We start from the raw sequence: 25,106 nt of genomic DNA on the forward strand, positions 1-25,106 counted from the left end.
TTTTTTTTTGCATGATGTGGGTTTTTGCTTCCAGCCCTTTAGGTGGCCATGCACTTATAGATTTGCAGCAGATTCGACCATCAGATAGATCTTTTGTCAGATGCCTGTCAAATCGAATCTGACAGGAATCTATCTGATGTGTGCCACACACTAGGAAGAGATTTCCAATAGATTTCAGAATGAAATGTATTGGAAATCGATCTAAATGCATCATTGGACCATTAGATCCAATGCAACTTTATGGACCGTCGATCTGCTGCTGATTTTCCATCCTGTCAGATCAAATAGATCGATCCGATCGATTCCATAGAATCGATCGATGTCTGAAATCAACCAGTGTATGGGCCCCTTTTGTGTTCTATCCACCTGGATGTGTTTGGGTATTTGATTAATCTCTGATTAATGAGATCAATACATAGCATTATAAACTCCTTGATTCACCTCCTTTCTGGGAGACACTGTGGTGGGAAAGATACCCTTGCCCCTCAACACAGGAACAGGAGGCCTCCCAAATCTGAAACCCATATGAGTTGGTATTGATATCGATCATGGCCTTGCACCAACTAGCTTCTCTCATTTGGCTACCTAACTTGATTGTTTTATTATGATGTTAAGGAGGCTTTGGAAGAAGTGATATTTTGTAAACCTTTTCCAAACAAAAACTATATCTTTCAGTTTGACAACCTTTGATTCACTGATCTTGTCATACCACTGTTTCTAGGCAGCGTGATGTGTAATTGGTGCTTTCTTTAGGATTAAATCCCAGTCACAAAATTATCAACATGGAATCTAAGGCTAGCCATCCATGGTCGATTAAGGCCTGATATGCCAAACCAATCGACCTCTATTTGATTGGATAGTAAGAAATTCCTACTCCATACATGGCTAAAATCTATCGAGCATCATTCGAACCACAAATTATATAATGTTTGATGCAGTGCAATGCTATGGCTCGCCAATCCCCTGCTGTTCCCATCACAGGGACATTTTCTAACATGTCATTGGATATGTTGGAACAATAGCTTACAGGCAGATTCAGGCTAGGTTCACAGTAGGACGTTGCAGATGGTGTTGTGTAATAAAGTCTTATAACGTAGCTTACCGCACTGCAATAAGAAGTCTATGCGGCATTCACAGTGCAACATTAGCGTCGCATGGTAATGCATTGCATTATGGTAATACACTGCTGCAGTGCGTTACCTCTAAATGCACACATTACCAGGTACAGGAAAGTTTTCATTGCCTGTATACGTCACTGTACCTATTAATGTGACTGTAATGTTAATGTGCTTTATCACTTTTTTTGTTGCGTTCCGACTGTAACGTTGCATCACAAAGCAATGTCCTATTGTGAACCTAGCCTCAATCAAAGCGATCAACTGCCACAAATTGATCATGAAACTCAACGTGTGTATGGCCAGCTTTAGGATCCCCAGTATTTGTACTGGTTTCCACTCTTTACTCCTATTTTCTCCTACACCTAACATGGTAGTTGTCAGCTTTCCAACCCCTCCGCCATATACATGTGTATTCATAATCACAATTCTCAAAGATTTAGAGGTTAAGCTGCTATTTATTGCTTCTTCTCTTTCTATCTGCCTATGCTTCTGTGTATACAGAATACCTGCGTTTCAAGGTGTCATTGTGTTTTGTCTCCGGTAATGTCATTCTCTGTCATGAGGGTTCACTGTATTTATTTAAAGGACACCCGAGGTGACATGTGACATTGAGATAGACGTGTATGTACAGTGCCTAGCACACAAATAACTAGACTGTGCTCCTTTTTTACTTTCTCTGCCTGAAAGAGTAAAAATCAGGTATGCAAGTGACAGTTTTTGACCGGGTTGGGACGGGTCAGACTATAGTGCTACCCTCACTGATAAGGAATTACAGCCATAAGACACTTTCCTGGTAAAAAAAACTGGCTTCTAAGAGCAGAAAAGAGATAAAAGAGGGCAATACTTCATAGATTTTAGCTCCGGCATACTTAATAATAAATGTGTCATTGAGAACAGGCCATGAAACAGTAAAAACTAAAAAAATAGATTTACATATAAAATCAAAAATGCAGGATAGCTAAAAAAAAAAATCATTTTTAGGAGGAGGATAGATACAATTGTGTATCCCATCATTTTTTTTTTCACCTTGGATGTCCTTTAAAGGACAACTTTACCAAGAGGGATATGGAGGCTGCCATATTTATTTCCTTTAAAGCAATACCAGTTGCCTGGCTATGCTGCTAATACTTTGCCTCTAATACTTTTATTCATAGACCCCGAACAAGCATATGCAGATCAGGTGTTTCTGACATTATTGTCAGATGTGACTGTATTAGCTACATGCTTGTTGTGCAATTCAGACACAACTGCAGATCGATCAGCAGGACTGCCAGGCAACTGGTATTGTTTAAAAGGAAATAAATATGGCAGCCTCCATATTCCTCTCAGTACAGTTGTCCTTTAAGGTCCAGGTTCACACTGACAAGGATGGAAAACTGATCCATGTAAAAACTGTATTCGAAGTCATTACAGAGGCGCCCAAAGATTAAAATCACTATAGCTTAAAAATCCTAAAATGGGGGGTACTGGATGACTTACCTCCCCAATGAAGACAGTTTGCACTCGTTCAAAACGACATAATTTATTCTTACTCCACAATAATGTTACGGTGGAGTAAGAATAAATGTCGTTTTGAACGAGTGCAAACTGTCTTCATTGGGGAGGTAAGTCATCCAGTACCCCCCATTTTAGGATTTTTAAGCTATAGTGATTTTAATCTTTGGGCGCCTCTGTAATAACTTCGAATATAATTGTATCCACTGGCTGGATGGGTGTGAACACATCTTTCTATCTACGGAGAGCGACCTTTTAGCCTGAGCGGGGACAGGCCTAAACTCCCCGACTGCGCGAATAGTGGTTCCCTGGAATCGGCAACCCATACTTGTGAGTAACATTCCTCATAATATTATCATTACGTAAAATAATAACGATATCACACCATTGGGGCTCTCGTTCTCTCTTTTTGTTTCCATGTAAAAACTGATCCATGGAATGGATCCGTTTTTAAAGGCATCAGTATTCCATTCATGACCCTCCTTTCCGTCATTCTTGGATGGCAAGTATATGTTCCATATTTGATGGTATAATACCATTGTAAGAATTAATTTGCTTCTGTTTTAAGAAATAGAGAAGTAAATAAAACAAATACACATGTTAGCTTCAAGCAAACACCACCCGCATCTGCAACAAATCTCTGCAAAAGGAAAAGGCCAGAGTATGTTTTGACAGAAGAAGTTAGATCATTGATTGTTGCCAGATGGATATTTGTTAATGTGTTGATTTAACCAAGGAAAAAACAGCTAATCATACACTGTGATCTGCACATTCTAAATGTATTGCTTGACAGTGGACAGATATACATGCATCCATGTGGGGTTTATTAGAATTGTTGATAGGGTTAACATGGAACAGTTTTAATGTAGAACTCCACAAATGCTTGTTTTTGTGATAGACTGCAGATGCTGGAGAGATATTTACCACTTTCAGTATTATTTACTAGAAGACTTTCACATGCTTCCCTATTGAGTAGAGCTTGCCCAAGTAAGAAAAGTACAGGAAGAGTTAAACTCCAGGGCCCATATGCAATTCATTTTTTCACCCAAGTTTTCTCCTGAGTGATATTTTCACAACTTGTAAATAAAATGCCTTCTAAATCACCTGCAAGCCAACAAATGCTCAAAATAATTTTGACAGAACTTTTTTACCTACTTTTTGGTACTTTTTCCATGGCAAAGTTCTAAAAAGTTATTTTAAATCGAAGATGAAACATTATCTCCTAGGTGAAAACGCGGGAGAAAAAGTGAATTGCATATGGGCCTAGTTATCTATGCAAAAGAGCCATTGCGCTCTATGGCCCATATGCAGTTCACTTTTTCTCCTGAGTTTTTTCCAGGGGCATATTTTCACACCTTGTCATAAGATGATTTTTAAACCATCAGCAAGTAAGAAAATACTTATAAAATAATTTTGGTAGTACTTTCACCAACTTGTGGGTACTTTTTTAATTGTTTAATACTTAAAAGTTATTTTAAAGAGAATATGAAAATTATCTCCTAAGAGATAACTCAGGAGAAAAAGTGAATTGCATATGGGCCTATTACTTTCAAAGTCGCAGAGAGCTCTTTTTTCTGAAGCTTATTATCTCAAGTGTCTGGCACTGTATTGTTTTTTTTTTCCTGCAGAGAACAGTTCCAAAGTTCACAAGCCTGCTCTGTAAAATCATTTAGAATGCTGAATAGTGTGTAAACTGCAAATATTAGAGAATGATGCAATGTAAAAAAAAACCTATACAACTGAAAATAAAAATAGAATATTTTCTTTGCTACTAATGTTCTAGTAATTATCCATACTACACAAACAATTCATTATATCATAGTTTTTTTTTTTTGCTTCAGTGTCTCTTTAACCATTTCTGAGGCCCGGACGTGAAGCTCACGTCCAGGCGGCTGCTCTGCTGCAGTGCCGCGCCCCCGTGCTGTCCCCCGGTGGCCCTGGAATCAGTGAACGGGAATATGGTTCCCTATCACCGATCCGTGTCCCCAGCAGAAAAACCGAAGCACTCTTACAAGAGGCTTCAGTCTTTCTGCACGTAAAATTTTCCACATCATTCTTGTGCTTCCGCTTAGCGAGAAGCACAAGGAGAAAAAAAAACTGAAGGTTGCCATCTTGTGGCCAAATAGTAAAACAACAACATCTACATATTTTGTACATTACAATTTACACATATAATAACATTCAAAATTAACTATTTATTTCCCACACCAAAATATTACCCAAATAAAATTTTTAATGGAAAAAAAAAAAATTAAAAAAAAAAAAAGACAAATAGTTACCTTAGGGTCTGAACTTTTTAAATATGCATTTGAAGGGGGTATACTACGAACATTTTGTAAATTATAAGCTTGTAAATAGTGATGGGCACAAAACAGAAAAAATTAACCTTTATTTCCAAATAAAATATTGGCGCCATACATTGTGATAGGGACAAAATTAAAATGGTGTCATAACCGAGACAAACGGGCAAATAAAATACATAGGTTTTAATTATGGTAGCGTGGATTATTTTAAAGCTATAATGGCCGAAAACTGACAATGATTTTTTTCCATTTTTTTCTTATTAATCCTATTAAAATGCATTTATAAAAAAAATAATTCTTAGCAAAATGTACCACCCAAAGAAAGCCTAATTAGTGGCTGAAAAAACAAGATATAGATCAAATTGTGATAAGTAGTGATAAAGTTATTAGCGAATTAATGGGAGATGAAAATTGCTCTGATGCATAAGGTGAAAAATCCCCACGGGCTGAAATGGTTAAAGCAAAACCGTTTCCCACTCGCTTGGCAATCCCTCCCTGTAACACCTTGAATTTGTAATGCGTGGGCAGTGATCTACTGTACATGCAACACTGATTCTTTAACACTTTGTGCCCTACTGCCGGTTTCTTTTTAATAATGGCAATAAGGGTTTGCATGTGCAGGATATAGATTCTTTTGTCCCTAGACCTCATAGGAATCACCTGGGCTGCTATGATTATAGGTTCAGCCAGGTATGGGCACTAGGTGAGTTACTGCAGTAGGCATCTTCGATCCTTGCAGCTCTGAGCTAGTGTTTTACATTAAATGTTTTATAAATTATAAAATAGTTACTCTTTAAAGCAAAAGAATGGTTTATGTACAATGCAAAAAATGCAAATTATGATCTGAGCTGGGGCTTTAATGCTGTACACTGTCTATAGTATGGCCAAACCCTAAAGCGTGCCTGAAGCCAAATACTTATCTAACAAGAGGGAAGTCTCTGAATCCTTATGAGGCTTCCCTCTGCGTCCTCCAATCCCCCCATTGCTGAACATGGAACCTTCAAAGAATACTGACAAGGGATAGTTGGCAATCTGATCGGGGCCGCACTAGTCTTCTTCAAGTATGAGCACACACAAACTGTGCCTGTACGAGTATGGCCCCACCTGCACATTAAGCCTGAGGCGCTTGTGCATGAGTGGTTCTGTGTTAGGACCTGTTTCCACTACACACGGTGTAATGCAGCTAAATAGCTGCATCGCATTGCGGCCGAACTGTAATTAATGCACGACAATGGAACAGTTTCCATTGCGGGCTGGTTATGTAGAGCGATCCGAGAGGCTGCAGCATGCTGCAGATTCTTGCACGGCCGCATACGGAGGACACAGAGGGAAGCCTCATTCTGATCCAAAAGCTTCCCTCTCCTTACGTATTTGTTTTTGAAACGAAGCTTCGGATCGAGTTCTCGAAGTATTTTAATGGATATAGATAATGCTGAAGGAAATCACTATTTTTTTCTGGTCATGACAATTTCTTTTTCTGTATATACTGGTATTTAATTAGGGAAAAACGACTTAAAGCACACATAATTCAAGCTTACAGCAGCTAATCAACAATCATCTTTATTGCACTGACTGCATTAAACTAATGAATAGGAATAGGAACATGATTGCTGTCTCTAGGTTACTATGTGCTTATGATTATTCACTCCCATGCCTCATAAGCCTGCGTGTGTGCAGAAGTCAAGCAGTTCATATCACACGTTACGTTATCAATGTGCTACGATACTGGCTACCAGGGCCGGGCCGAGGCATAGGCTGGAGAGGCTCCAGCCTCAGGGCGCAGTGTAGGAGGGGGCGCAGAATTCATTCAGCTGTCATTCCTAACTGTGTTTGAAGCAGAAAGAAATAAGAAAAGAGGATACATGGCAGTGACTACAAGCCATATAACTAGATATTAAGGTGTTGGGGAGGTTGTGGGCCCTGTGGCGCCTCTTATTCTAATAGCAATCAGTGTGTGATGGCTGGGGTGGCAGGGATGGAGGGGCGCACTTTGGTGTCTCAGCCTTGGGTGCAGGAGGACCTTGTCCCGGCTCTGCTGGCTACAGAGGAGAAACATACGTCCCTGTTAGTAATGTAGCAGTCACATATCAAACGTCTATACTACAAGTCTTTTCATTGTCTTTATCTTGTAATTTGCCTGATATTGAATCATACAATGAAGACTTAAGCACTATATTCTGGAGAATCTGAAAATTATGATTTGACTACAGATTCACTGTTCTAAATATTATTGTATACCAGTCCTCTCCTCTCTGCCATTATAAAAAGTAACAGAGGCAAACTATAGCAGAAATAGCCTGTGATATGGTGAACAGCAGTGACACATTGATAGGATTCCATTATTATTATTGATTTATAAAGCGCCAACATATTCCGTGGCACTGTACAAAGTAAATTCTATAAATGAGCACCTCATTTTAGAGTAATATCTACAACCCTTTCTTAGCTGTCCTAGGCTAGTGTTTCTCAAGTCGGTTCAGATATACACTTTCACTCATTGGGTTTTAAATAAATAATGATAAACTAAATTATCATTACTAATAATTTCACATAAGATGACGATATCTGGATAACATCACCTGTTACAATCTGGTCAATTTAGTACTGGTTTAGAAAACGCTGATCTAGGGCTTACAGCAGGAATACCCTTAAATCAATACATTATATTACAAAGGGAATTAAGGACCAGGCATCCAACCAGTTTCACTGGCCAGGAGGGACCAACAACCCAAATGGGCAAATAGATCCTTCTAGGGTGTAGGCCCACAGTGCAATGGAGTATAGCATATGGTTGCATAATGACAAAAACATAGGTGAAAGAATTTCAGAAAGATCTTTGGATAGAGTACTTGTTGGTGAGTTATTTGATTTGCACGTAAAAAAAAAAAAAAGTAATGTGGACTGATCTGATTGTGATGAATTTGGATCAGACTTATGGTGCCCATACATGGTACGATTTTTTTCATCCAATCTTACCATTTCTATGTAGTAGGCAGGGCCAGTTTTGCCTACAATGGGGCCCTCGGGCAAAAATAACTTGGGAGGAAGACCTGACATCCCCCTTCCAACCAAATCGCCCCAGGGCCCCTGAGCCGGCTGCCAGTCTTGATCCACTTCCCTACCCCCCTTCATACAATATCATAAGATGCCCATCACATGTCCCCTAATAAGCATTTTTGAGGTTTCCAATTAATCACCTCCTCCTTTTCCTATACAGATTAAACACACAGCATACCCGGTCTTGTGGGTCACCATAGCTGGAGGGGAAAAGGGGTACCTTGGGGGGCCCCATAGACTCTGGGGCCCCAGGGCAATTGCCCCCTTTTCCTCAATGGAAGCGCCAGTCCTGGTAGTAGGGTAAATTAAGTGAATATACTGAAAGGATAATTTAGGCAGTTCCCTTATATTATATAGACATGGTAAGATTGGATAAAAAAAATGGTACCATGTATGGGCACCATTAGTTGGAGGAGGAACAATTGGACTTTAACTCAGTTCAATACAATGACACACTTAAAGGAGACATCTTACGCCTTGTAGGAACTGCAGTCGGGGTGGCTCTGCACCCTAAAGAAGAGATACAAAGACGGGAGCCCAGTAGTGCAATATGTATGGTACAAAAATTGAGATGTAATAATAGAAATGCTACTCACAAAGTAGGGGTGTAAGGGGCAACCGACCACAGGAAAGAGGTGGAGTCAACAAACCCGACTCCACTCGGGGTGGTCCTAACCCGGGACCTGGATGCGGTCGCCCTCTTAAGAAAAAAAGGGAACAGGTGGTCTGTCGCCACCTCTCGGACCAGAGAAGTACGGGGGTATACTAAGCACAATTGGGGGAAAGAGGTGCCCTATGTATGATAAAAGCGTCTAAAAACAGCTTAAAAGCGATAAACAGTATGAGGTAGCTTACCTCAATGACGAAATCTCTGTAAGTGTACAAAAGATTTTTTATTTAGCTAAATAAAAAAATCTTTTGTACACATACAGAGATTTCATCATTGAGGTAAGCTACCTCATACTGTTTATCGATTTTAAGCTGTTTTTCGATGCTTTTATCATACCTAGGGCACCTCTTTCCCCCAATTGATCTTACGCCTTGGGGTGAGTTCAAAAATACCTCATAACCATAAGAATAATACATTCATTTTTGTTATAAAATGATCAAACTAGAACTAACTTAGTTGAAGGCAGGGTAGTTGAGCCATGCAACACTTGTCATTCACAACGGTACTAGCATGATGTACCTAATAAAGTGGCCAATGAGTGTATGTACATTACTCAAAATGGCTTAGCTGGGAAGCTTGACAATTACTTTTTCCATTCTCAGGTGGCAAGAGATTATCTCATATACATAGTGCACTTATAATGATGTGTCACAACTATCTGAGACTAAATATCTAAGCTGCTCCAAGTAGCATATGGGTCATGGGCTGTCCCCCAACCTCTTAGGGGCAATGCACACCAAAAAACACTAGCGTAATTGCAAACGCTCAGCCCTTTTTGAAGTGATTTTTCTAGGCGATTCTAGGCATGTGCCTAGCAATTTTCTAATCATGCATAGCGATTTTAGGAGCGTTTTTGTGTAGATTTTATTTTTTTGTTACAGTAGAACTGTAACTGAACAGCGTCTGTAACAAAAACACTTGGAAAAAAAAATCACTCTGATCTAGCGCTTTTCAGAGTGATTTTCCACTTTCCTATACTTTACATTGAGGCAGAAACGCCTCAGAAATCAGCAGAAATGCTGCAGGACCCGCGTTTGCGTTAAGGAAAAAAAAATCACATCACTCTGATGTTATCCATCCCATTCAAATACATTAGCCAAGCGCTTTTCAAAGCGATAGCGTTTTTAAAAACGCTCAGAAAAGCTCTTGTGTGCACCAGCCCTAAGTAGAAATGTGCTAATTAGACTTTCTCCTCTCTCTTTGGTCAGTAAATTCTTGCCAGCCACCCTCTCACTTGCATTTACACACTATTACTTCTGGTAATTTGAGTGAGCAACTGCTGTTCAAGAGAACCTGAGGTGGGGTTCTCACAACAAAATCCCCATGCAGAGGCTGGCTCTGCCTATCGAGCCCAGCCTCTGTTGCTAATCAGATCCACCCTAAATCCCCCCTGCACTCAGCCAGACCCCATAAATCACAGATGCGCTGTGCGGCTGTGTTTACCTTCCTAACGTCAGTCTCGGCGCTCCCCCCGCCTCCTGCAGAGCTCCGGTCCCCGCCTGCGTCCCTTCCCTCCAAACAGCGTGGAGGGAAGGGACGTGGGCGGGGACCGGAGCGATACAGAAGGCGGGGGAGAGCGGAGACTGACGTTAGGAAGCTAAACACAGCCGCTGCTGGCACGCTGCTGATTAGCAACAGAGGCTTGGCTCTATAGGCAGAGCCAGCCTCTGTATGGGGATTTTGTTGTGAGAACCCCGCTTCGGGTTCTCTTTCAGTGAATACTTTTGAAAATAAACAAAACTATAGCAATCCTCCATGAAGAGTTTGACTAGTCAAGAACTTGTCCAAGCTGTCAGATTTAAACTTACTTTGACAGCAATCCATTGAAAAATACTGTAACTCCCTTATAGTATATTGTACTCTGGGTCAAATGTACACCTACAGAGATGTTTTAAATGGTACTGTTTTCACAAGAGGTCCTGTAAAAATTAAAATGGTTATTTTTACTTTTGTTTGAGAAAGGTTTGTTTACCTATTTATTTTCTTGCTTCATGACACAATGCGCACACTATAACTTTACTTTTCAATGTAACTACTAAAAATGTAATAAGATAACTTCAAATGCTCTTTAATTTACTATTAACCACTTAATGCCGATAGGCTTCGGCAGGTCGCAATGGTGTTTCCATGGAAACGGCAGCTCATTCAAGCGGCCGTTCCATGTCAGTTCACGGAAGGTGCCTCTAATCGTGGCTCGCAGGCTAAATGTAAACACGCAGGGAAGAAATACCCAGTGTTTACCGCGTACGGCGCTGCTGTCGCAGCAGCGCCATAAAGGAGATCGGCGATCCCCGGCCTCTGATTGATCCTGCTCTTACCAGCTTGCGCCCTGCTGTGTCCTTGTCCTCCATGCCCTGCAACATGGTGTGCAGAGTACGCTGCTCAAGACTACCTGTGTCCCATGGCTTGTGGAGCAGAACGTGCAAGCAACATGTCAGTAGTGCAATGATTTCCCAAAAGTGGTGCAATGATCTGTGTGGCAATCACTGTGTCTCATATCTATGACCCCATCTAGTGGCTTCTTGAGGCACAGCTGTATGATCCTGGGGCACATCTGGCTATGGGGAGGTGGGCTGACTTGTACTTCGGGAACATCTGGCTACTGTGGAGAGGGCTATACTGGGGAGGGAGCTTATAGACGAGTCAATCACTTTTTCCTGGTTTCTGAGGGAAAAGTGGGTACCTTGGCTTATAAACGGGTTGGCTTATATGTAAGTATATACGGTAATACTGTATGTCTTCATTTTATTCTGACAACGCCATTTCTTTTAAATGTGTCTTCAGCTAGAGCATATTTCCTTATTGTCTTGCTGAGCCAGTCAAATTCTTAACGGTTAATATTTCTGTTCAAGGGATCTTCGTAATCTTTGTCTATTCAGCAGATGGCCAGCATGTGACGGTTTTAAATTAATATTTGTATTACAACCTGGCTCTGAACAATCCAGCCGCTTCTGCCTACAGTAAATCTTCTAATCCATATGTAAAGTTTTTTTTTTTACCAGTCAAAAGTAACTATTTTAACAGCAGCATGTAAGAATAGCAGATAGCAATGGAATTTCATAAACATGTACATCTCTTTACAGTAACCGATGTAAAAGGTAATTATGTACTTACAATGCACAATTAGTGATGATGATGTGTAAATATTCTGCATGAGACAGAACGATAAAATATATAAAAAAGCCTTCATGCCTGAGCACCAGGTTGGTTGCCTTTTTTGAGAAGTTATTGGTTGTATCTAAATTTTTGATCATTCTTTGTATGACCTAAGTAGTAAAAATCAATGACCCTCTCGAGGAAATGCTTTTCTATCTATCTGACTTGTGTAATACTGCTCACATTTTGGGTGAAACAAGACTTTAAGCATAATTCATTCAAACATCCCCAACAATCCGGGCTAACAGTAATAAGAGTTTTCATTCAAAATCACCATAAACTACCAACAATTTTCCTTCCAATTTATTCAAATGTATGGAATCAAGCAGGAGAACATGATCTCACCACTGAGACATGAGACACTGTGCATTGCCAGCATTACTGGTTGGTTGCGGAGACTAGTGAGCCTCAAAGTTCTTCATTTGATCAATCGTTTTCCTTTAGGGCTCGTTCACGCTATGAGAGCTTTTCTCAGTGCTTGTGATTTTAAAGCTCTTGCTAATGTTATCCTATGTGTGTGTTCACACTGGAGCTATGTGATTTTGGAAAAATCTCCTATAGCATTGCATTAGCAAGAGGTTTTAAAGTGAACTTTAAGTGTCCAAAAAAAATTGAGTTTTACTCACCTTGGGCTTACCTCAGCCCCCTGCAGCTGATCGGTGCCCACGACGAGTCGCTCTGATGCTCCGGGTCCCGCTGGCGGCCACTTCCGGTTTCGCCGTCAGGACCCGTCAGGCTGGGGAACGCGGCTGATACTACGCGTTCCCAGCCAAAATAGCACCCCTATGCGGACATATGACACTTAAGGTTCACTTTAAAACCTCTAGCGTTTAAAAAGCTCTTGTAGTGTGAACAGGCCCCTAGAGCTTGCTCACATTGTGGATTTGTACAAATCGCCTGCGCTTAAAAATTCCCAAACAAAACTCCTCTAGTGTGAACGAGCCCTTCACACAGTATTGCCTTGTTACGCTTTTTAATCAGCCCTGATGCCCTAACCCTCTGTATCCTCCAGGTGGTGCTGACATCCCAGCTTAGCAGTAACCAGTAGCTGTGAGCAAAGATGGCAGAAACACAGTAAGATACCAGCAGATTTTCTGACAGAGTGCCAAATGCTGGAGGTCACCATGAACTTTGCTCTACTTACCTGTTTAACAACTTGCAGAATCTCAACAACTTTAACTGTTCATTTTCTCATCCAATCCAAGAAATGTTATCAGAGAAGAATCTTTATTTTACCACATCCGGTGTAGAGGGTGAAGATCAAAGGCATGATACATACATACATATTTGAATGTGCTTCCATAGATACTAGGGATGGTCGGAAATGCCAATTTCCGATTCCGCGGTAAATCCGCATTCCACCATTGCCAAATACCATTTCCGCTTTCCACTACCAATTTCCACATTCCGATGCGGAATTTCCACCGGAAATCGCGGATATTCCACCCAACTTTAACATCAATTTTCTCAAAAACTATAAGGTCTTTTTGAAAACTTTTTTTGCATCTTGTTCAGGAGATTCCGTTTAACAAACCCTGAAAATAGGCAGATGCAGATTTTCTGCATTTTACATTACAGTAAAAATCTGCCGACTTTAGCGGTTAATAGCAAAGCCCCTATAAGTCCTAGAAACACCAAATTTTCAGGGTTTGTTAAACAGAATCTCCTGAACAAGATGCAAAAAAAAGTTTTCAAAAAGACTTTATAGTTTTTGAGAAAATCGATGTTAAAGTCGGGCGGAATTGCCGCGATTTCCGGCGGAAATCCGCCTAATGCACTTGCATTACCGATTTCCGCATTCCGATGCGGAAATGCAATTTCCGATCGGAATTTCGGAAATTGCATTTCCGCGGAATCCGAATGAGCATCCCTAATAGATACCTTCATCTGAGCTCTTGCCTTTTGTAACTGGAAGAGACATACCTAAACCCCTGTCCTGGACAATCAAATGCCCTCTACTTTCATATTTGGAAATATACCACCAACTGGTATAGTCCACACTGGATGACAAGTTCACTTCCCCTTATGTTTCCAGAATTCCAGCTCACTTATGTGTAAGAAAATACCGTAGGCACCCATATGGGACAACATGAGATGCACTTAATCTGCTAGCTTCACATATCTCATCAGTAAAGCAAGCAAATTCACACAAAGAAATGGTTCAGACTTAACGGGAACATGAAGCAAGTATATAGAGGCCGCCATATTTATTACCTTTTAAATAGGGATGATCAATGAGATGCCAATATTTATAACTATGCAAATTTATGTATTTTTTTATGCAAATATATGCAGCTTGAAAATGGTCCAATCAACTTAAACTTGTGTGGGACAATTGGTCCATTTTCAAGCTGCATATATTTGCATAAAAATGTACACACATTCACAAACTCAGAAATATTTGCATTTCATTGATCATCCCTACATTTAAAAAGTACCAATTGCTTGGCAGCCCTGTTGGTCTATTTGGCTGCAGTAGTGTCTGTCAGATCTGTCAAGACAGGCTGCATGCTTGCTTCTGGTGTTACTCAATGTCAGAAACACCTGATTTACTGCATGATTGTTCAGGGTCTACTGCTAAAACTATTAGAGGCAGACAATGAGCAGGCAAGTGGTATTGCTTAAAGCGGACCTGAACCCCAGAACTTTCTCTCTGCTCTAAAAGATAAGCAACAGCATAATAGCCTTTAAAATAAAACTTTATTACAGCTGATAGAAATTCGTCAATAAATCTGTATTGTGTCTGCTTCCTATGTTTACCAATCAGCTTCTCTGCCATGGCAGAGGAGAAATCAAATTAAAGTGGACCTAAACTCAGAACGTCCTCTGTGCTCTAAAGATACACAACAGCATAATAACCTTTAAACAAAAAGCATTTCTTTGTTACAGTTGGTATAAATCCTAAAATAAATCTGCAAAGATTCTACTTCCTGATTCATGGACGCAGACATTGTTTACACCCTTTACTTTCAAACGGGCTTATTTGCCATAGGCAGTCATGTGACACAGGAAGAAGATCATATTACAACTAGTGATTAGACACAAATGGGGCAATTACACAGGCTAAACTCTTTAAAGTGGACCTGAACTTTTGCACAGGACCAGGGACGGATCGGGGGGGGGGGGGGGGGGGGCAGCCCCAGTTTGTTGAATTCTTAAAAATTTGGATGGGGAATGGCAGTTTAGGCGCCAAAACCTGACCTTGCCCCAGGCGCAATTTGGTCTATATCTGTCCCTGCACAGGACCCAAGGAAAACATAACAGTAATGCACCCTGTATGTATTTAGAGTTTAGCCTGTGTTTTGTGTGTAATCACTTTTGTGTGTAATCTCATTTGTGTGTAATCACTAGTTGTAATTTGATCTACCCCCGTGTCACATGACTGTCAAAGCAGATAAGCCCATTTGAAAGTACAGGCTGTACTGTTATGTTATCATTGTGTCTGTGCAATAGTTCAGGTCCACTTTAATACTTGTGATTAGTCACAGATGAGGAGGCATTATGCCGTGCATACACGGCTCGTTTTGTGCTCCGGATCGAGCTAGCGGCTCCCCGCCCGATTCCCTGCCATTGTCCGCCGGCGGGAATCGAGCGGGCGCGGGTCGAGCGGCATGATCGGGCCAGCTGAATATTATCAGCTGGTCGATACACGGTACAGAAACGTACCGTGTATCCCCAGCATAAGACAGGCTAAACTCTATAAATGCATACAGGGTGCATTTCTGTTTTCCTTATGTCCTGTTCAAAGAGTTCAAGTTCACTTTTAAAGGAAATAAATATGGCAGCCTCCATCTAGCTCTTTTTTTAGATTCCCTTTAACAGCACAGTGAACAATTTAGATCTATATATTATTGTGAGTTTTAGAATTAACCTTCTACTGCCTCAGCTGAAGTCAAAGATTTCAAATATGGCAACTGTCAATAAGCAGTTAAATCATATGTGCAAGAGTTATTACAGTCTGACATGCAGCTGACTTGGCAAAAGTTGTTTTTTTCCATTCTCTGCACTTGACTATTGAATTCTGTTATGCTTTGTCAGGTTCAGTTTTTTCTTGAACAAACAATTTTCCGGTATGCTTACATCTAAGCAAGAGAGGACGTCAGCAGTCAGCTTTGCTGGTACAGCCACATCAAACTCAGACGCTACGTAGTCGAGGAGCCCTGCCTCGATTCGGGACTCCTTCAGGCAATAGTCCAGGGCCAAGGCTGTACAGATGCAATGCTAGCTTGAAGTTCTTTTCTTATTAGGGGGAATAGGGAAGACTTCAAGGCACACGACTGAGCAGGCGATTGCCCTCGGTCTATGCTCGGAGTTGCTCCACTGGGCAGGGTACACTCAGTTACATCAAGGAGTACACATGCAGCCCCTGACTGGCTGAGTATTGTGTACACGGCTTGAGAGGGGACTAACTATGCTGAAGTCTGCATGAATAAGGTGCATAGCAGCAGGCAAGGAGGATACACATTTTATTTGAAATAGTTCCAAAAGTAATTTACATAAATTAACATACCTGCTTTGAGCACTTTCATTAGTTGGGATCTACAGAACACAGACTTCTGAACAAAAATAAATTAAATAAGGCTATCATTTTAATCTTCATTCACAAAAACATGGCCTGGAGTCAAATGGGATTTGAAAACAGTATTGTATACCCTTTCTTGTAATAGGCAAATGAGTGTGAATTAGGGGACAGTATTATTTGTATGGCCGCTAACTGAAAACATTCCCAGGGAATACATTTTCTTAACATTGAAATAACGTTACAGATGATATTTCAAAGTAGACAACATACTTAAGCTGAGTGGCTGGCATGCAGTATTTAGTGACTGAAAAAATCTGCATGCGACTTCAGCTCTGTAATGTTTTGTTTATATGGAAACGTGGTCTCCAAGGAGCATGTTTCTATGTAATCTCAGACCAAAGGGACCAGTTATCTTTACCATCATGATAATTAGGTAAAACACAGCTTGCTCTGTATCTACATGTTAATTGTAAAGTGACATTTGTTTAGAGGGAATGCTGAAAATAGAAATGTTACAGAACGGCAGGCTATGTTATTAGGGCAGACAAATTGGAGCACATAACTTCACTGAAAGCATGAAAAAAGAAAATGAATTCTACTGTTAATTGTCCCATTCACAGGGGGACTTGCTAAGTAAAGCAGTTTTAAGAACATTAAGTATGCTGGTTCACGGCCATCATTGCAAATCTGCCCACACCACATGGTGGGGAGTGGACACAAAGCCATCAGTGCAATTCTGCCCGCATTAACCTGCGTATCATGAGGGGGCACAGAGCCATCACTGCAATTCCACCAGCACCACACTGCCGATAGCAGGGGTGGGCACACAGCTATCACTACAATTCCGCCCACACTATTCTGCAGATGATGGGTGGATTTCTGATGAGACCGCCTTTGTTGCATTGCAATTTAGGTAGATTTTCTGCTATCTTTAACATTGGTATATGCACTAACGTACATAAAGGAATACTATCGATCTATGCATGTATTTGTAAATGCTGTATGTTGTAGCACACATTAGGACAACTACTAGGAGAAATGTAATTCCTCAAACAGCTGTTCCTCTCAGCTGTAAAATCCTTGGTCAGTTTTAGATACAAAATGTATCTAATACTGACAGCTCCCAGAGGGCTAGACCATGTCTCTGCATAGGGGAGTTGCTATCAACTCCTCAGTTTATCACCTTGCTGAAAGAATCTTATTGATATGGTGGTAAGGGGTTAAAGATTCTAGCAATGTGTGCTTATTATCTTTGCTTCTCTTGACTGATAAAGATACTAATAATGCTAATTGTAAACAGTGGTCTGCCCCTCTCAGCAGCTTGTAAAGTGGATGCAGCCTGGAGTGAATCATCATCACAAGCCGGCAGCCAGGCCACCAGTCTGAATGTAAACACAGACTAGTGTTATAGCTAGTTATATTACAGCTCATTTAGTTACCTGTTACCACCTCAGATCAGCCTATTTCTCCTCATGTCTCCTGCATGCTGTGAGTGACACAGTGAAATATATTTGTGAGATGTGTGAGAAATGAATTTTTAAGCAGGGATAGAGACCTGGGTGAATAAATAAAGTGCCCCTAGCACTAGTGGTAATGTGTACACTAATATAGAGTATTAAAAAAAAATAAAAAGTTGTTTCAATCGATAGTATTCCTTTAAAAACGGCTACCTATAATTTTTGGTACCCAAACACCAACCTAACACTAACACCTTCTCCTGTGCCCAACAATAATACTCCCTAACGTCTGCCTAACACTAACCTCTGCTTTTTGTACTTTCAGCTTTTCTACACAAGCTTCTCAGCTGGAAAAAAAACATACATGCCGAACCACCTTTTAATTCAGATACGTAATATAGGACACGTGAACAGTTTGCCAGTAGCATGTCAATTTTGTATGCTCCTACAGTTCAAAAAGCAAATTGTTTATAATGTAGCTTATTCACAATGAAATCTGTACTATCCAATTTCTGTCACTAGAGTGGCAATTATGTAAAGTGTATATGAACTATGGAAGCAATTGTTAAATAAAAGGTATTTTTATATTCTCCTTTAAAGAGGAGCCATACTATCTCAGGAAAAAAAAGCAAATATATAAGTAGATAAATACTTGCTCTACTTACATAACATATGTATTGCACTGTCCACGTTATCATTCCTGTGAATTTTATAAAGTAAAAGTAGAGAATCCTATTCTAAACAGTTTCCATATTTACTGTGGCTATTTTGAAGCCAGTCGTGATGTAATATCCGCCTTTAGTCTCCTTTGCCTGATTTGCCCGCCCTTCACTATAGAAAGTGCATTGTTTCAGCATGAGAAATATTGGCCAATCAGAGAGGAACAGAGGTGTGGGAGGGAAAAACAGGAGGGAAAGAGGCTTCAGCCAATCAGGCTGCATTAGTTAGGTCTGAGGGGAAGTAGAGAAGCAAAAAAGACAACCCAGCATGCCCTGCAACTTCTCTTTTGTGTACCAAATTTTCTGTGTACCAAATAAGAGTCATGTAAACTGGGGAATGATAATTTATCACAAGAAAAGTAATAGTGATTTTAACTTTTGGATTGCCCCCCCCCCCCCACCTTCACAGGCTCTGCTGTCCTCCCCTGAAAATAGCAGCAGGCTAGCAACAAATTGCTTGTTGCTAGCCTGCTCTTTACCCTGCAATTGTCAATCTGTGTCTCCACCTCCTCCATCAGCATTGCTCCCCGCCTCTTTCAGCTTCCTCCAATCGGAAGCTATGCCGCAACCCAGGAAGTATCCCAGGAAATACTGAGTTGGCTGATGGTGTAATGGTTAAGGGCTCTGCCTCTGACACAGGAGACCAGGGTTCAAATCTCGGCTCTGCCTGTTCAGTAAGCCAGCACTAATTCAGTAGGAGACCTTTGGCAAGTCTCCCTTACACTGCTACTGCCAATAGAGCGCGCCCTAGTGGCTGCTGCTCTGCTCTGGCGCTTTGAGTCCGCAAGGAGAAAAGCGCAATATAAATGTTATTTGTCTTGTCTTTGTCTACTTCCTGGGTCATGGCTTAGCTTCTGATTGGAGGAAGCTGAAAGAGGCGGGGAGCAATGCCAATGGAGGAGACGAGGGAGACAATGCGGGGGGGGGGGGGGGGGGTATGAGGCAGAGACGCAGGTTGACAATTGCAAGGTATATATATATATATATATATATAGGCTAGTAGCAAGCAGATTGTCGCTAGCCTGCCGCTATTTGGGAGAAGAGGGGGGCAGCAGAGCCGGGGGGGGGGGGGGGGGGGGCCTAAGAGCGCACAGTAAAGACACATAGGCATGACATTGTGCACAGGACATGCCTCTGTGTCCTATTAGCTTTAGTAAAAACCACCTCGGGTTCTCTTTAAACCAGTAGCATAACTATGCACTTACATTGTCTGACTTACCATTCCTCAGGTATCCCAACTTTGTTTATTCTCCTTGCTGTCAAAACCAATGGTTGTTCTCTGCACTGCCCCCACCCTCCTATGTTCAGTGCGGTGGTCCCAGAAAGACACTTACTGAAATGTGTTAGGCTGTGTTCCCACTAGAGCAGAAAGCGGACATTTTATAATCTGTTCTCCACTCATTGCTAAACAGTGAACTATTTTATAAATAGGAGCCGTTCACACTTGTCACTCTGCAATGGATCTGTGGGATTTGTTGCAGCAAGCGGGCCACACTTCTGTGCAATCCGCAATAATCCTGGAAGAGCAGATGCATTCCCCATATGGTCTATGGGGATAACACATCTGCCCTGGGCTCCAGCCAGACTACTGGAGTGGATACTACGCTGTTCACTTCCGCTGGCCGCACAGGATCAGGTGCAGGTAGGAACAGCCTCAGATGCAGGCACTGTCATTTTCCAAATGTGTAGGAAAGAAGTTACTGTGGCAGAGTACATTCTGCAATTCAGGCCAGCAAAGATGTAACTGGGCATTAGTGAAAATGAACCAAAGGTGAAAATAAACTGATGAGATAAACAATTGTATTTATCCTCCTACTCCTAAAAATGACTTCGATATCCCATGTTTTTATCTTAAATTTAAACATTTACAACGTAGATTGAAGGTTTTGCTGTCTCTGCTCAGTGGCAGCCTATTAAGTGTACATGAAAAATACATGAACTATTGAGCTTTTTTTTTTTTTTTTTTTTAATCTTTATCTGCACTCAGAAGTTGAATTCTGCCAGGAAAACGTATTGCTGTAATTATGCAGGAGGAGAACAGAGGCGCCAAAAGGATAAAAGGAAGCTAAATGAGCTTAAAAACCAAATTCTTGGTAAATAGAGGAGGTAGTGGTGGACTTACCTCCTCCAAGTAGACACACATTGACTATAGTAAGAGAAAAAGAGAGAACACCAAGAGCCCAATATACTGGTAAGGTATAATTGATAGAGTAATAATATTAATTTAATACTCACAAACCAGGGTTACCAAGTAGGCAACCACTGTCAAAGCAGGTGGGGAGATTGTCCTGACCCCACTCAGGATTAAAAAGTCGCTCTCTGTAGTTGAAGAAGGAAGGGTACAACCCTCCACCAAGGGTGGACTTGATGTAGATAATAGGATAACAGAGGCGCCAATAGGATAAAAAACACTAAAAGAACCTAAAAACACATCTTGGTAATAGAGGAGGCAGTGGTGGACTTCATCAGGCAATAACAGATAGGAGTAAACAGCATCTGCCAGTATCATCAACACTGAGCGCCTCTGTTATTGCCTGATGAAGAAGGTTTGTATCCCATGAAACGCGTTGCACTTTATTTGGAGTATCCAATAAAATAGTTTTGACTAAAAATCCACAGTCGTGTGTTCTGCTTGGAGGGGGTGAGTCCACCACTGCCTCCTCTATTACCAAGATGTGTTTTTAAGTTCTGTTAGTGTTTTTTATCCTATTGGCGCCTCTGTTATCCTATTGACTGTAGTAAAGACAGTCAATATATTTTATTTATGAACTCCAAATATGCAACATGTTTCGCAGGTTTGATCACGCTTCATCAGGCAATAACAACGGAGCAATAGCATATGTGGTCAGTAGAAGAGCCAGGTACCTCTACACAGAGGTGCCATATATGCTATTGCTCCGTTGTTATTGCCTGATGAAGCGGGATCAAACCTGCGAAACGCGTTGCATATTTGGAGTTCATAAATAAAATATATTGACTGTCTTTACTACAGTCGTTGTGTGTCTAAGTCCATCACTACCTCCTCCATTTACCAAGAATTTGGTTTTTAAGCTCATTTAGCTTCCTTTTAGCGCCTCTGTTCTCCTGCATAATATTGAGTCCACCCTGGGTGGAGGGTTGAACCCCCTTTTTCTCATCTACAGAGAGCGACGTCTTATTCCTGAGTGGGGTCAGGAAAATCTCCCCACCTGCCTTTACAGTGGTTGCCTAATGATAACCCTGGTTTGTGAGTATTACTATTTACTCTATCTAGTAACCATTTACCAGTACATATTACACTATTGGGGCTCTTGGTGTTCCTTGTTTGTATTGCTGTAATTAGCTTATCCGTTCTGTTTCCTATATTCCCTACAAGGTAAGGACAAGACAGGCAAAATACTACAGGTAAAACAACCCGGTTACTAATATGTGTTGACCTCTACATACACCTGTTTATTTCAGGTCACATGTTGCCTCGGGTACACTTAAAAAAAAAAAAGAAACAAACAGAACATGGCAGAGATTAGAGCAATTGAAGCAAAGTTTTGCTAAGGTTTGCTTTCAGGCTACTTACACACCAAGACGTTGTGTTTTAGGGGACGTTATGGTCGCATAACGTGCCCCTAACGCAACATATGGTGGTGTTGAAGTTGGACTCTCAAAGCAGCAGCTCCAGGTTAGTGATAGGAAGTACAGGACCTTTTTAAGGATTCGGATCATTTGAATCGGATCATTGAAAATATCCGGATCTTTGAAGCAAATCATTTGAATCATTTTACTAGGGAAGCAGACCGGGTGAAATGACTAGCAGGACAGGACTTTCCCTGCACTGTACATTCTGTATGTTCCTGTTTCTTCCAGACAGACATCCACTGTGAACCGAATCTTTCATTGTGGTGATCTGGATGATTCGACTCACAAAAAAGATCCGGATCAAATGAACGATTCGTTCATGATCCGGACAACACTACAGTCCCACCACGAGTCTCTGCAGTGCAGTGAATATTAATTAGCCATGTGGCTGGCTGCGGAGGAGGAGGAGGGGAGACCTCCTCCTCCAACATTACTGAGCATGTGCAAGCAGTGTAACGCTGCTTAGCCCAGTATAACATACAGCATGCAGCACTTTGTTTAAACGTGCTGCGTTACTATCTAACGCAACGTGTGCACTGAACAGCACAATTGACTTTACAGTGCTGTGAGTTGGGCTGCATTACTGGCTGCTGTAACGTGGGACTTTAACGTTCCACTGTGAAACCAGCCTCAGAGTAAATACAGATTAGCAAAATTATTATTATGCATTTATGTAGCACTGACAATTTCCACAGCGGTTCAGAGCGCAATAAGCAATTTATATTACTAATGCCTCCTCAGAGTGCACTTTAAGGCCTGGAGCCCACTAGCAGCGATAGATGGCATTTGGCAAAGCTCTGCAACAGCGGAACCATATGGGAGTGGTTCCATTGCAGTGTTGCGATAGTGGAGCTTGCAACACTGCTGCATTTTTAGAGCGATCGCATTGAGGCTGGCAGCACACTAGGCTGTGCGTGAAAGGTTGTGCTTTGCTGCATATGCGTTTGTCATAATGAAGTGCATTTGGCACGTGTTTTGCACATATGTTTAGTGAGGGCCCATTCACACTTACGTTTGCAAAACGCCGGCGTTTTGCAGGCGTGACTTTCCCACAATTTCACGTGGAAAAGTCACTGAACACTGCAGCGATTTTTCCGTGATCGCGTTTTGTGCTTCTATAGCACTGAGACGCGATCACCGGGAAATCGCCTGCACCATCGTTTGAGTTTCAAGTTTTTGGGTGATTTGCGCAAATCGCCAAAGTAAGAACGGGCTCATAGACTTTTATCACACTAGCGCTTTAAAAAGTGCTAGCGTTTGAGCATTTTGCCACAATCGCCGGCAAACCCTCAAGTGTGAATGTGCCCTAAGTGTGGTTTTTTGAGTTTTGTATGCATTTCTGATATGCGGTTTATGAACATTTTTTGGAATGTGGCCAGCATAAGCACACATTTTTTATGCCCTCTCTGGCTCATCACAACAAAGTCAACAAGAAGCAGAAATACACAAATATACAATACATTTATTCAAAACACATAAAATGCAATAAAAAGCTATACCTCTGCTTCACCATTGACATACATTATGTGTGATTTACATGTGTGCATGTTGGAAAAATACGCAGCAAGGTCTTGGTTTCAAAAATGCACATTGCAGAACGCAAACAAATGCTTTTTTTTTTTTTGCAGCCCATTAAGTAAAGTTACTTTATGCGTGTTAACGCTAGCATTCCTGCCTAGTGTGTTCCTACCTTGAAGAGATACAGGGGCAAATTGTGTTTGCTCTGCGAATTGCACAATATTTTGAAATCTTTCAATGATGAAAATACTGGAATCTTAATTTGAGAACCTTTGTATTGTTATTTCAGATGATGACACCATTTACTGAACAGAAGGAAAGATCTCTCTAACTTGTACAACAGCAATAAAACCTTAATTGGGTGTAACCATCTCTTCCTATTAAAAAAATAAAAACTAGAAATGAAGTAGTGGGAGACAAGGCAATGGAGGTAGGCACTGCAAGCAATCCGGTTTATTCAATATATAGGTAGCAATCAGCGACATATAAAAGTGCTGTCCAGTGCAACAAGAAACAGTAGGTGCACATTTTTATTTATTTATTTTTTGTTAAAAATGTACTATTTAACATAAGGTGCACATACCGGTCCTGGTGGGCAGTAATTGGGTGGTGGGTGCTGGGCAAAGCTGCCTGACGGCCGTCAGGTGGCTTTGCCCAGTACCCACTGACTGCCCACCGGGACCGCTATGTGCACCTTATGTTTCTTGTTGCACTGGACAGCACTTTTATATGTCACTGATTGCTTGCAGTGCCGACCTCCAGTGCCTGGTCTCCTACTACTGCATTGTATCCAGTGTTCTCCTCAGGCTCTTTTAGCCGGGTGCTCCACCCGGCTAGTTTTGCTGAGCACCCGGCTGTCATCGGCTCACCTCCTCCTCTATTGTAAGCAGAGTTGTGCAGAAAAGTGCCGGCCTTACATTCTCTCATCTCACCCCAGCGGCTATTTTTTCATGACACCCGGCTGGAAAAAATTTCTGGGGAGAACACCTCTGTGGTCTGAGCACCCCAGCTTGGTCTTTTGGCTGACCAGCCAGCTCCGAGTGGTAGAACTGCAACCCTCTTCAAGTACACAGCAGTGCCAACGCTTGGTTTCCCACTCCTTACCTTTTAAAAATCGAAATCAAGCCTTGGGACCCACTACATCGTGAGTTACTGTAACATAGGAGTGTGTGGCTAAACTTACAGAAAAACAAATACTGCAATAGCTTAAGAATAACATTGCAGAGCAGAAAATATGAAATGACGTAGCATAAAACTAAAAAAAAAAAAATGTAAAAATAAAAAATGTCTGGACAAGGAAGATTTAACAGGGCATATAAAAATCATGGTTTATTGGGATTGATTAGCAACACAGCTTTACAGGAGAAACTCAAGGTCCCCATTAAGAATGTCACCATCTTGTTTTCTACTATATCAAACAGCGATGATGTCAGTACGGTCTTCATTTTGTCAGCACGTCTTTACAATTAAGAATCATTTT

At 41.2% G+C, this 25,106-nt stretch overlaps 1 long non-coding RNA gene across 1 annotated transcript in view; it reads left to right on the forward strand.

Moving 5' to 3' along the window:
• Positions 1-25,106, forward strand: part of LOC137563569 (uncharacterized) — a 75,582-nt gene that overhangs the window by 37,495 nt on the left and 12,981 nt on the right. The window lies entirely within an intron of this gene.

Source organism: Hyperolius riggenbachi, chromosome 3, assembly GCF_040937935.1.
Source record: "Hyperolius riggenbachi isolate aHypRig1 chromosome 3, aHypRig1.pri, whole genome shotgun sequence".
In the NCBI taxonomy this organism is placed as follows: domain Eukaryota; kingdom Metazoa; phylum Chordata; class Amphibia; order Anura; family Hyperoliidae; genus Hyperolius; species Hyperolius riggenbachi.